The 14,963-nt window shown below is 44.6% G+C and overlaps 1 protein-coding gene across 1 annotated transcript in view; it reads left to right on the top strand.

Annotated features, from left to right (window-relative positions):
- LOC126456106 (proteoglycan Cow) overlaps nt 1-14,963 on the top strand; it is a 320,501-nt gene that overhangs the window by 271,008 nt on the left and 34,530 nt on the right. The gene's annotated exons all lie outside the window — the stretch shown is intronic.

The raw sequence follows: 14,963 nt of genomic DNA, 5'->3' as shown, positions 1-14,963 counted from the left end.
TGATATACAACGGGCTCTAGATACTGGCTCCCAGGTTGATGCCATATTTCTCGACTTTCGAAAGGTGTTCGACTCAGTCCCGCACTGTCGCTTGCTCCAAAAAGTGCGCGCTTAAGGTCTATCAGATGACATATGCGGTTGGATAAAAAGTTTTCTAATAGACAGAGAGCAGTATGTCGTCCTGAATGGGGTGACTTCAACAGAAACAAACGTAAATTCAGATGTGCCCCAGGGTAGCGTAATAGGTCCGCTGCTTTTTACGATTTACATAAACGATCTGGCTGATGATATTGACAGCGACATTACGCTGTTTGCCGATGATGAAGTAGTGTACAAGAAAGTAGTATCACACGAAAGTTGTGAACAAATCAATGAGGATTTGCAGAAAATAAATAATACTAGTAAGGATAACCTACTGCGTATAACAAGGCGAAAATCCCGATTAATGTAAGTGAACAAAATAAATGTCCAGTCTTTGGAAGCGGTAACATCCGTCAGGTACCTGGGTGTGATTATTCGAAATGATCTCAAATGGAACGATCAGATTACACAAGTAACGGGCAAGTCGAACTCTAGACTGCGGTTTATTGGTAGAGTCCTGAAGCGATGCAGTCCTTCAACAAAGGAAATTGCTTACAATACGTTAGTTCGTCCAGTCTTAGAGTATTGTTCGTCTGTATGGGACCCTTACCAGCTGGGTCTGATTCAAGAGACTGAGAAGATCCAAAGAAGGGCGGCAAGATTCGTGACTGGTACATTTAAACATCGCGAGAGCGTTACAAATCTCATAGAAAGTTTGTAGTGGGACACACTTGCAGATAGACGACGCGCTAAACGGAAGCGGCTGGTAACCGAATTCCGAAATCCGATCTTCGCCGAGGATGTAGAGCATATATTATTACCACCAACTTTCAAATCGCGCAATGATCACCATTCAGAGATAAGGGAAATTAGAGCTCGTACAGAGGCGCTCAGACAGTCGTTTTTCCCTCGCGCGATCCAGGAGTGGAACAGAGTGGGGGAAATATGACTTTGGCGCGAATTGTGCCCTCTGCCACACACTGCTTGGTGGCTAGCGGAGTACATATGTAGATATGTAGATCAAAAACCTGTATAAACTTCTATTATGGCACTGGAACTGGAGACCAGTGGCTCAAATCATGGTGGCGTAAATTTTCTGGTCACCATACTGTGTGTACCAGAGTCCTGGAATGAACTCCAAAGCTTTCGCAATGTCTCTTGGGACGAGGGCGTGCGACGCTGTTGGCCATCTGGTGGTCCCTTCAGTGTCATACACCGTCTAGTCACATTAATGTGACCACCTGTCAGAAGCTCGAGTAACCAGCTTGTGCAGCGCGGACGTGCAGAAAGAGAATCATTGAGGTTCGGGAAGGAACCGACAAGGGCGTGGAGCCATGTCGACTCCAGAGCAGTGGCCAGCTGCGCTAGGTTTCTCAGTTGAGGATCGATGGCGCGAACAGCCCGATTGAGGTGGTCCCACAGATTCTCGATTGGGTTTAAATCCAGGGAGCCGAGTGGCCAGGGGAGTACGGTAAACTTATCTTGTTTCTCTTCGCACCACACAGCCACTCTGCGAGCTACGTCACTCATTACATTATCCTGCTGGTAGATGCAGTGACGAAGTCTCTCAGGGAAAGCTACGAAAACATTCCGCAGACAATAATTCTCCCTCCTCCGTCCTGTACCTTTCCGACGACTGACAAACTGCCTGTTGGCGTCTGTCTCTGGTTCTTCGGCCGACGTTCATCTGATGACTTTACTGACGTTTCGATAGCACGAGTGGCTGGCATTGTCAAAGCTGCACCCTCCACTGTCGCTGGTGAATTGGAGCCGAGCTTGCGGCCGCAAACTATATACACTACTAGCCATTAAAATTGCTACACCAAGAAGAAATGCAGATGATAAACGGGTATTCGTCGGACAAATATATTGTACTAGAACTGACATGTGATTACATTTTCATGCAGTTTGGGTGCATAGATCCTGAGAAATCAGTACCCAGAACAACCATCTCTGGCCGTAATAACGGCCTTCATACGCCTGGGCATTGAGTCAAACAGAGCTTGGATGGCGTGTACAGGTACAGCTGCCCATGGAGCTTCAACACGATACCACAGTTTATCAAAAGTAGTGACTGGCTTATTGTGACGAGTCAGTTGCTCGGCCACCATTGACCAGACGTATTCAATTGGTGATAGATCTGGAGAATGTGCTGGCCAGGGCAGCAGTCGAACATTTTCTGTACCCACAAAGGCCCGTACTCGACCTGCAACATGCGTCCGTGCATTATCCTGCTGAAATGTAGGGTTTCGCAGGGATCGAATGAAGGGTAGAGCCACGGGTCGTAACACATCTGAAATATAATGTCCACTGTTAAAAGTGCCGTCAATGCGAACAAGAGGTGACCGAGACGTGTAACCAATGGCACCCCATACTATCACGCCGGGTGATACGCCAGTATGGCAATGACGAACACACGCTTCTAGTGTGCGTTCACCGCGATGTCGCCAAACACGGATGCGACCATCATCATGCTGTAAACAGAACCCGGATTCATCCGAAAAAAATGACGTTTTGCCATTCGTGCGCCCAGGTTCGTCGTTGAGTACACTATCGCAGGCACTCCTGACTGTGATGCAGCGTCAAAGGTAACCGCAGCCATGGTCTCCGAGCTGATAGTCCATGCTGCTGCAAACTTCGTCGAACTGTTCATGCAGATGGTTGTTGTCTTGCAAACGTCTTCATCTGTTGACTCAGGGATCGAGACGTGGCTGCACGATCCCCGTTACAGCCATGCGGATAAGATGCCTGTCATCTCGACTGCTAGTGATACAAGGCCGTTGGGAATCCAGCACGGCGTTCCGTATTACCCTCCTGAACCCACAGATTACACATTCTGCTAAAAGTCATTGGATCTCGACCAACGCGAGCAGCAATGTCGCGAAACGATGAACCGCAATCGCGATAGGCTACAATCCGACCTTTATCAAAGTCGGAAACGTGATGGTACGCATTTCTCCTCCTTACACGAGGCATCACAACAACGTTTCACCAGGCAACGCCGGTCAACTGCTGTTTGTGTATGATACTTTCCTCGTGTCAACACGTTTTATGTGTCGCCACCGGCGCCAGCCTTGTGTGAATGCTCTGAAAAGCTAATCATTTGCATATCACAGCATCTTCTTCCTGTCGGTTAAATTTCGCGTCTGTAGCACGTCACCTTCGTGGTGTAGCAATTTTAATGGCCAGTAGTGTATGTCCCCCAAACATCTAAGTTTGTGTGTCACGACGTTAGAGTTCACACAGATCATGTTGAACAGTTGTAACTGTTTTATAGTTTTTTGCTTGATAGTGTCACTCCATTTAAATGCGGGCAATGGAGTGTCTCTACTTCATATCCTGTCTGTAAGCAAATCGGTTATAATTTCCAATCTGTATCTTGACTACATAGGGAGTCAGATTTCTCCCTAGTTGGTGGGGTGGCTTTAAACCGATTAATGAAGAGAGTGATGAGTTGAAGAGACATTTAAAACCCAAAGATGAAGGTAATCTTTGAAATATATATTAGGACCGGGATCTTTGAGCGTATTGGGACACCCCGATAGAGAGAGATGAAGGCACTTTGGATCGCTTGTCAGAGAACGTAGCGAAACGTCATTTATCTAACGTGAATGTACGAGTATACCACATAATAACGCAGTGCTGCATTTTAGTGCAAAATTTCGCAAGTGTTTTAACACATATTGGCATACATCTGCCGCGACAAACTGTTGAGCCATATTTGGGTACAGTGAACTAAGTATATTGTAAAACACCAACCCTGAACGTGAAAGTATCATTTCCGTATTTAGAAACGAATCTAGTGGTTATGCTAATGAAAGACTTGGTAATGCTCGAGGAAGACAGGAAGCAAGTAAGAGTAGGATTTAACCCTCCGTCGATATCGTGGTCGTTAGAGAAGTAGTACAAGCTCGGATTTTTTTCAGTTACGGGGAAGGAAATCCACCGCACCGTTTCAAAGGAACCATACCGGCATTTGCGTGGACCGATTTAGTGAAATCACGGGAAACATAAATCTGAATGATCGGGAACGGATGTGAACCGCCATCCTCCTGAATCCGAAGCCAGTGTGCTAACCACTGAGTCATCTCGCTCGGTGATAATGCTTATAAAAAAGAGAGACACAGATGACTGGTCTGGCTGTGACAGTGGTACCGATTTATGCACTAGTGCAACCCCATAAAAGAATAGTTTCCAGTTACCAAAACTATGTTGCCTTAAGTATCATTGTAGCACCCATTTCCTCCGTGTCGAAGTATTCTACTGGGTTGGAAATGTCAGAATTTCCACGAACGACAGTGACACGGAGGAAGGAGAAGCCCCTGCTGAAGCTTCAGCTAGACAGTTTAGGGCACGGTCGTAAAATAAACTTTGATATTGGTCGTAAAATAAACTTCGATATGACCTGTTATTCCAGCCGAGTAGCTTACAAGTCGAGCTGAACCCGTTATAGCCTTCTGAAAGTTTTTAGTAGTAGCAAATCGGGACAGTACTAGGTATTTGTTTCTCAAAAAAGTGAAAAGTAAATTAGTGCACCTTGCGACTGCGACTTTGTACTCTGCCGTAAAGAGACTGTAACACCAGTCCTTAAGGACTGGGTTCAATGCTACCAGGTTATAATTCAGTATGTGATCAAAAGTATCCGGACACCTGGCTGAAAAAGACTTAAAAGTTCGTGACGCCCTCCATCGATAATGCTGGAATTCAATATGGTGTTGGGCCACCTTTAGCCTTCATGACAGCTTCCACTCTCGCAGGTTACGTTCAGTCAGGTGCTGGAAGGTTTCTTGGGGAAAGGCAGCCAATTCTTCACGGAGTGCTGCACTGAGGAGAGGTATCGATGTCTGTCAGTGAGGCCTGGCACGAAGTCGGAGTTCCAAAACATCCCAAAGGTGTTCTACAGGATTCAGGTCAGGACTCTGTGCAGACCAGTCCATTACAGTGATGTTATTGTCGTGTAACCACTCTGACACAGGCCGTGCATTATGAAGAGGTGCTCGATCGTTTTGAAAGAAGGAATCGCCATCCTCGAATTGCTCTTTGACAGTAGGAAGCAAAAAGGTCCTTGAAACATCAATGTAAGCTTGTGCTGTGATAATGCCTCGCAAAACAAGAAGGGGTGCAAGCCCCCTCCATGAAAAACACGACTACACCATAACACCACCGCCTCCGAATTTTCCTATTGGCACTACACATGCTGGCAGATGACGTTCACTGGACATTCGTCATACCCACACCCTTCCAGCGGATCGACACATTGTGTACCATGATTCGTCACTCCACACAACGTTTTTCCTCTGTTCAGTCGTTCAATGTTTACGCTCCTTACACCAAGCAAGGCGTCGTTTGGCATTTACCAGCGTTTTTCTGATGTGTGGCTTATGAGCAGCGGTTCGACCGTGAAATCCAAGTTTTCGCACCTTCCGCCTAACTCTCATAGTACTTGCAGTGGATCCTGATGCCGTTTGTAATTCCTGTGTGACGGTCTGGATAGATGTCTGCCTATTACACATTACGACGCTCTTCAGTTGTTGGCGGTCTCTATCAGTCAACAGACGAGGTCGGCCTGTACGCTGCTTGTGCTGTACGTGTCCCTTCACGTTTCCACTTCACTATCGCATCGGAAACAGTGGACTTATGGATGCTGAGGAGTGTGGAAATCTCGCGAACAGATGTATGACACAAGTGACACCCAATCACCTGACCACGTTAGAAGTCCGTGAGTTCCGCAGAGAGCCCCATTCTGCTCTCTCACGATGTCTAATGATTACTGAGGTCGCTGATGTGGAGTACCTGGCAGCAGGTGGCACCACAATGCACCTACTATGAATAACGTATATTTTAGGGGGTATCCGGATACTTTTGATCACATTATAAATGTGCATGCGGAGTGGTTGTAGAGTTAGTGATTCAATTGTCACGGTCACCTGTCTGTGTGCCGTTTGTTTCGACTGTGCAGACAGTAATTGTGCTGAGTTTAGAGGTGAACAGTGTTTGCAACATTCATTCTAGAGTACATCCATATCCCAACGACGACCACGTAACCTGTTGAACAGCTTCAGCCATTTCAGCGGCTCGCATTGTGGACTTGCTGCAAGCTGGATGGACGTATCGACCTGTTGCGGCTCACGATCGTCACATTGCATCAGTGATGCGTCGCTGCCTTCATCAGTGGTCTGTGGAGCACTCCAACACGTGTAGACCTGGTTCTGGAGGTCCATGTAGTACAAGCGCACGTGAAGTTCGAGGTATTACGACAGCACGCAGCAGCTGACCGAATGTCGTCCAGGGACGAAATCAGGACCTAGGTTGGACCTGCTGTGCCATCAGGGACCATTGGCAACCGTCTGCTTGTGGCAGGTCTAAGATCACATGTGCCTCTGGCTAGCCTACCACTGACATTACTACTCTGGTGTCGCGAGGGGGTCGAGTGGAGTGGCTTTCTGCTGTTTTCAGGGATGAGAGTACGTTTTTGTCTGTATGTGAGTGATCGACCACGCTACGATGTCCCTAACTTTGGCCTAAAAATTATTTTTGTGAAAAAGTTTACGCTTGCCCCATAAACGTTTCCTATTTGGTTAGATTTAATGAGGACAAAATTTCATCTCAATAGGATGACATTAGCCCGTGCTGACTAGAGCTACAAATTTTAATACTGGGACTTTTGGGTTTTTTAGTCTTTAGTCAGTGTAGCAGTTATTGATGACTGCATAAAATTAAAATTTTTAGGATGAGTTTTGCTATTTGGGAAGCAAAATAAATGATGATGGTCGAAGTAGGGACGATATAAAGTGTAATGGCGTGAAAAGCGTTTCTAAAGAAGAGAAGTTTGTTAACGTCGAGTATACGAGTAGATTTAAGTGTCAGCAAGTCCTCTCTGAAAGTATTTGTATGGAGTGTAGCCACGTACGGGTGTGAAACATAGGCGATAAACAGTGTAGACAAGAAGAAAATAAGCTTTCGAAATGTGGTGCTATAGAAGAATGCTGAAAATTAGGTGGGTAGATCACGTAACTAATGAGGAGGTATTGAATAGAATTGGGGAGAAGAGAAATCTGTGGTACAGCCTGGTCAAACGATGGGATCGGTTGGTAGGACACATTCTGAGACATCAAGGAATCGCTAATTTAGTACTGGAGGGAAGCATGGAGGGTAAAAATCGTAGAGGGAGACCAAGAGGTGGATATAGTAACCAGATTCAGAGCGATGTAGGTTGCCGTAGTCACTCGGAGGTGAAGACGCTTCCACAAGATGAGTAGCATGGAGAGCTGCATCAAATGGTTCAAATGGCTCTGAGCACTATGTGACTTAACATCTGAGGTCATCTGTCCCATAGAACTACTTAAACCTATCTAACCTTAGGACATCACACACATCCATGCCCGAGGCAGGATTCGAACCTGCGACCGTAGCAACCGCGCGCTTCCGGACTGAAGCGCCTAGAACCGCTGGGTCACAGCGGCCGGCAGAGCTGCATCAAACCAGTCTTCGGACTGAAGACCACAACAACAAAAAAAAGCATGTGTTGAGTATTCTTCAGAATATTTTCTTTTCAGTGTTTCTCTCTTGCAGTGCGGGTACAGGCTACCATGTTCCTGAACACTGCGCAATAGAAATTCCTTTTGCCCGTCATCTACGCTCAGTAGTCCGTCACAACAGTGCTTTAATTTAACACACCTCTAGGTACAGTTGACAACGGCTTTTAGTTCCTTAACTACCCTTTCAGCGTCTAAATATGAAGTGCCGCTACTCCATGTCGAAGTACACTTTTGAATAGAAGTACTGTTCACATTCTTCAGGAAAGCGTGCAGATCCGTGCTTTCTCATGACACGAAGTCGGCTAATGTTTTCTGTGTAATGAAAATTAGAGTGATTCGGGAGATGTAAATTAACGAATTAAAACCAATAACAAACGTTAATCAGAATAATATTAAACTTATCATATAATGGTCCTTCCAATTCTCCAAAAAATGAGTAATGTATTTTTCATTTCTAGATTCTTTTGATTTTGGTTTGTATGTCAACTTCATCATCAAAGAGCGATAAGAGAGGCAACTGCACTGATAAAATACCACAAATGATGACCAAAATTCCGTACAGCTGCTTTAGAAATCGCGAAATCTACCCTTTCATATCATTTCGAATCTACATCTACATCGGTAATCTGGAAATCACACTTAAGTTCAAAAAATGGTTCAAATGGCTCTGAGCACTATGGGACTCAACATCTTAGGTCATAAGTCCCCTAGAACTTAGAACTACTTAAACCTAACTAACCTAAGGACATCACACACACACACATGCCCGAGGCAGGATTCGAACCTGCGACCGTAGCGGTCCCGCGGTTCCGGACTGCAGCGCCAGAACCGCACGGCCACCGCGGCCGGCTCACACTTAAGTGCTTGGCAGAGATATTTTAGAAGAATTTCAGATGAAGATATTCAGATGAGGACCTCTTACACCTCCACTGTTCTGAAATCACTGTTGGACATAAATACTTGTAATAAAAAGAGACATCTCTCAGTGAATTTTTTTTTCAATAATTAGTTCAAGTTGTGATCTTACCAAAAACATTTTTAAACAAGACATTGCTCTTGCCATCCGACTTGTTCGATGCATTGCTCCAAGGTGGTATATTTCCAGTTCTTTTCCAAAATTTTCTCACAGAAATATTACCCAGAGCTCTTTGAATTCAAGCAATCACTTCTCACTGTTGGATTGTCTAATTCAAATCCATAATCAATGTGGCCAGTGTGAAAATTACTGGCATTGATACTATTCCAATTTTTCCCTCAAATGTATAAAAACTGATATGTCAGGACTGCTTGTTACACTCACATACTGCTTGTTACATTCAAGTACACTTTTTAAAAAATGTTTATTTATGTGATGACGGCATGGGAAACGGATCAGATCCCTACGCAGTTTGTGTTGAAGTAGGATGCATGTTTCATTAAGACGGCCAGTGTTTGAGGGGAATTTGTACATTGTCTTCAGTAGACCACTACAAACAGCGTTCGCATTCTGTAATTTTGGAATGGCAGTGAGCTGTTCTATGTCCCCTGTCCCCGACTCCAGCATTGATTGGAACTCTCTTCTTTTGTGTTCCTGACATTTAATGTTGGAAGCAGTTTATCATTTCAGTGAGCAGTAAGACCTGCAGGGATACAGTTCTTGAAAGCTGATTTTATTTTTTCATACCGTTCTCTTCTCTTCTTCTGACTGACTCTGTGATGAGAAGATTTATTGATAAAGAACTCCTCAGTATTGTGCCTCTGCTGTCGCTTGAAGAATATATATAGAACCTGTTAAACTCACCTGGCATCTACCCAAGACAGCGGCTAATTTTTGAGTTATAAAATCTTTGTTAGCTAGCCCTGCAGTATTCCGACTGAATTACTCTAAGAAGTACGTTCTAAAAACTTACGATCGTCTACATCAATTTTATCTGAACTTGAGAATGCCTCAGCAGATTCTTTAGATGAGTAGAAGGAAGTACGGCAAAAGATATAGAAGTAGATGCTGTGCGTTTATATTTCTCTTGTCTTTCCTTTTCTTCCAACTTTCTCCGATCCATCCCTTCTTCTTTATCCGCAGGTATTCGGTCTACTCCTGTAAGGTAGCCCTTAGGGCCTGGCTCTCTCTGTCGAAGTAAAAACATTCTATCTTCTTTGAAGTATTTTGTTTGTAGAGCACTGCCATGTGCTATATCAAATAAATTTTCCAAATTGTTTACAAACCCCTCTTCACGGCGCTTAAACACAGTTTGACACATTTTTTGCGATTTTTTGGAATTTTTTCCATTCCAGATGTAATTTAATATGTTTTTGTGGACAGTGGTAAATCGCACTTGTCGGAATTCTTGTTTTCCCCAAAAGATTATTACTGTCACTAACAGTTAAATTTACTTTTCGTATGTTATAAAATAAAACTTCCAGCACTTGTCTACTTGATTGTAATTTATGCCCAGTTATTTGGTGTTTTTCATCTCCTATTGAAAACACACGTTCCTCGGCACTGCGTAATTGCTTTGACATCTTAGAGAGCAACTAGAAAATATGTGCGACACGATCGATAACGTGAAAACAACTGACTGTATTGCACGTGTACTTGCTGATAAGCTGAGGTGACGTCAGCACGACATCTGCGAACTGTGTGAATTATCATGTTGTTCATGCGAATTGGCGCTCAAGTCGGCACGTGTTGCATAGAGCTTCGATCTGCAATAAAGGTTTCTACAGACATGTTTTACAGTCATTCAAACCATATTGGAGGGTGAGAGCTGAAAAATGTTGAAGTCTGAAAATAAGGGACACGCAGGGGTACCCAAAAAACCGGAATTATTTTTTAAAAGCTATATATTTTCAAATTGTTTACAAAAAACCTTATCCCCATCAAAGTACTTTCCATTACAACTAATACATTTGTCCCGCCTGTGCTTCCACTGTTATAAACATTTTTTTGTAGTCATCTTTAGAAATGGTCCTTTCATGATCCTTTTAATGCGTGGAAATAAGAAAACGTCGCACGGAGCCACGTCAGGCGAGTAAGGTGCGTGGGGCAGCGGAACCGTGCCATTTTGAGCCAAAAACAAGACATGCCTGTGTGTGCAAGTGCGTTGTCGTGGTGAAAGAACCAGTCTCCTGTCTGCCACAAGTCTTCCGTTACAATTCGCAGAACCGAGCTCCAAGATAACTCACCGATCTCCGACAATTGATCAGTTGGCTTTGACGGTCTATGAGCACAAGTCCTCGAATTTTTTTCAATATTTTCGACGATTCGGGCAGTTGATGGACGTCCAGTACGAGGTTTGTCATCAACAGACGTGTCGCCATTTTTAAAACGAGCAGATCATTCGTATACTTGAGTTTTAAATTTCCTTTAAGTTACGTCTATGGTCACAAACGTTATGTTCACTGATTACCAGTTTCGGTCTATAATGACCATCTTCAGATCTGTGTTTTATAAAAACCGTGTCCTAACACAGATATGAAGATGGTCATTATAGACCGAAACTGGTAATCTGTGAACAAAACGTTTGTGACCATAGACGTAAATTAAAGGAAATGTATTCTATATACTGGTCACTGTTTTATTCGCGACAATGTCGCAGCTTGTTGTACTTGGGTTTTCCCCATAGCATCATCTTGGCAAGCTGTTTTTCAACATCAAAGGAGTTTCAGCAGCATTTTTACCGAGTAGAAAAGAAAATTTCACAGCTGCACGTTGTTCACTTAAACTTGCCTTCATAAAAAAACTAAACAAGAACGAAAGAGCGCTGGCAAAAACAGTCACTGCATATTAACAGAACACGCCAGGTCGTCAACACAGGCGACACTGAATTGGCAATGATTTGCGCTATACACACCTAGCAGCAGAAATGCGTACTACCCACGGCAATGTTATTCCGTTTTGTTGTGCCCCCTGGTTCATGTGTTCGGCGTAGGCCTAGTGTGGTGAGCGGCCTATTCCGAAGTGCATTCGCCCACGACACACAGGTCCCATCCGAGGCTTCGTGGTGTAGGGGGCCGTTAGTTACACCTCGCGGCCATACTTGGTGCAAAGTCACGAGAGCCAGCTATATTGTACAGGCTGCTGTCGACGTACTGCTGCCATTTCTTCGACAGGAAAGTAATGTGCATTTTCAGCAGGACAATGCACCTTCATATACGGCTGCTGCGGCACAACGTATTCTTCGTGGTGTTCAACAGCTGTTCTGGCCAATGAGATGCCAGATATCTCTCCAATTGAACACGTGGGTCACGGTGAGGCGGGAAGAACTTACTCGTTCTCCAGAGGCTGCAGGAACCAATGTCGAACTCCAATGTAAAGCGCAAAATGCTTGAGATAATCTATCGCATTGCATACGACAAAACACGCTTGCGTTGCCGCCAGAGCGGGTGCGCTGTGCACTGTTGGCACTGTTTAGGGGCCGTTTACTATGACGTGTAAACATTTGGTCAGATTTTTTTGAAGTATCAGCAGTCTTCTGACTTGTTTGGTGCAATCCGCCACAAATTTTTCTCCTATGTCAACCATTTCATGTGAGAGTGGCACTTGCAACCAACGATCTCAATTATTGGTGTTTGTATCTGATACACACTACTGGCCATTAAAATTGCTACACCACGAAGATGACGTGCTACAGACGCGAAATTTAACCGACAGGAAGAAGATGCTGTGATATGCAAATGATTAGCTTTTCAGAGCATTCACACAAGGTTGGCGCCAGTGGCGACACCTACAACGTGCTGACATGAGGAAAGTTTCCAACCGATTTCTCATACACAAACAGCAGTTAGACCGGCGTTGCCTGGTGAAACGTTGTTGTGATGCCTCATGTAAGGAGGAGAAATGCGTACCATCACGTTTCCGACTTTGATAGAGGTCGGATTGTAGCCTATCGCGCTTGCGGTTTATCGTATCGCGTCATTGCTGGTCACGATGGTCGAGATCCAATGACAGTTAGCAGAATCGGTTGGTTCAGGAGGGTAATACGGAACGCCGTGCTGGATCCCAACGGCCTCGTATCACTAGCAGTCGAGATGACAGGCATATTATCCGCATGGCTGTAACGGGGATCGTGCAGCCACGTCTCGATCCCTGAGTCAACAGATGGGTACGTTTGCAAGACAACAACCACCTGCACTAACAGTTCGACGACGTTTGCAGCAGCATGGACTATCAGTTCGGAGACCATGGCTGCGGTTGCCCTTGACGCTGCATCACAGACAGGAGCGCCTGCGATGATGTACTCAACGATGAACCTGGGTGCACGAATGGCAAAACGTCATTTTTTCGGGTGAATCTAGGTTCTGTTTACAGCATCATGATGGCCGCATCCGTGTTTGGCGACATCGCGGTGAACGCACATTGGAAGCGTGTATTCGTCATCGCCATACTGGCACATTACCCGGCGTGATGGTATGGGGCGCCATTGGTTACACGTCTCGGTCGCCTCTTGTTCGCACTGACGGCACTTTGAACAGTGGACGTTACATTTCAGATGTGTTACGACCCGTGGCTCTACCCTTCAGCCGGCCGCGGTGGCCGAGCGGTTCTAGGCGCTTCAGTCGGAACCGCGCGACTGCTACGGTTGCAGGTTCGAATCCTGCCTCGGGCATGGATGTGTGTGATGTCCTTAGGTTAGTTAGGTTTAAGTAGTTCTAAGTTCTAGGGGACTGATGACCACAGATGTTAAGTCCCATATTGCTCAGAGCCATTTGAACCATCTACCCTTCATTCGATCCCTGCGAAACTCTACATTTCAGCAGGATACTGTACGACCGCATGTTTCAGGTCCTGTTTTGGCCTTTCTGGGTACAGAAAATGGTCGACTGCTGTCTTGACCAGCACATTCTCCAGATCTCTCACCAACTGAAAACGTCTAGTCAGTGGTGGCCGAGCAACTGGCTGATCACAATACGGCAGTCACTACTCTTGATGAACTGTGGTATCATGTTGAAGCTGCATGGGCTGCTGTACCTGTACACGCCATCCAATCTCTGTTTGACTCAATGCCCAGGCGTATCAAGGCCGTTATTACGGCCAGAGGTGGTTGTTTTGGGTACTGATTACTCAGGATGTATGCATCAAAATTGCGTGAAAATGTAATCACATGTCAGTTCTAGTATATTTGTCCAATGAATACCCGTTTATCATGTGCATTTCTTCTTGGTGTAGCAATTTTAATGACCAGTAGTGTATGTCTTCCTCTACGGCATTTACCCTCTTCAGCTCCCTGCAGTACCATGGAAGTGATTCCCTGACGTCTTAACACATGCCCCTTCTTCTTATCAGTGTTCTCCGTACGGTCCTTCCTTCGCCGATTCAAAGGAGAACCTCCTCATTCTTAACCCTATCAGTCCACTTAATTTTCAGTAATCTGCTGTAGCAATTTTTGAAAACGTTGTTGGAGAAATCAGGATCACAATATAATAATTGAAATTAATTATAGGACAGTCTAGATTGCAAGGCACGTTTATTAAAAAAGTGAATGGTTTCGATGATCATATGATCGTCTTCAGACCTACAACAGTATGGATGGACAGTGCTGTGCATGAAGCAGGAATTGCTGAATGACGATAGTCAACTACTTACAACAGCAGTTGACTACCGTCATTCAGCGATTTCTGCTCCATGCACAGCCATTGGCCAGAAATATAATTGTAGGGCTGAAGATGAGCATGTGATGATCGAAACCGTTCACCTTCTATGAAACCGACCTTGCGATCTAGACTGTTTTATAATTAATTCCAAGTATTCTTCCGTAGGATCTCAAATGCTTCGATTCTCTCCTGTTCCAATTATCATCATATTTCAAGACCTGTTCGGATGGTGTTTGTGTTTTGTCCGACAATGACGAGGGTTGCCAAAAAAGTAATGAGCCGAATTTTTTTCTTCAACAATTCTTTATTAAGTATAATGAGAATTACTCACACGAAAGAATGTGTAAGTAGGCTGTTTAGGTTTTTATGTTGGTAACGCCACGTAGCGCCCTGTATGAAAATCACTGGCTGTGCTGTCGCCATATGAAACGTCACCTTAGGAAAATTTATAAATGACAGTGCTGGAAAACCTCTTACGTTATTTGATTTTCAGACAGCTGAGCAGAACTCAACATAGTCAAACAGTTTTCTCTTTACTTATACTGATCATCACTAAACTGACACACAATATTTTTGTGCAATGCAATCTGACTTTCACTAATCCCTACAAAAGAATGGCCCTGACTAACGATAACGTATACCTTTCATGAATCACTTACCTCACAAAAATCTTCGTTACTCGAACTACTGCAATACAGCGAGCGCCAATACTGCCAGCTAAATAAAAGATTCTAACTACTGTAGGCACTAACTACTAATAGGCATAGTTAACAA

This window comes from Schistocerca serialis, chromosome 1 (assembly GCF_023864345.2).
Source record: "Schistocerca serialis cubense isolate TAMUIC-IGC-003099 chromosome 1, iqSchSeri2.2, whole genome shotgun sequence".
Taxonomy (NCBI): domain Eukaryota; kingdom Metazoa; phylum Arthropoda; class Insecta; order Orthoptera; family Acrididae; genus Schistocerca; species Schistocerca serialis.
Note: the sequence above shows the minus strand (reverse complement) of the source record. Positions and strands in the feature narration are given on the sequence as shown.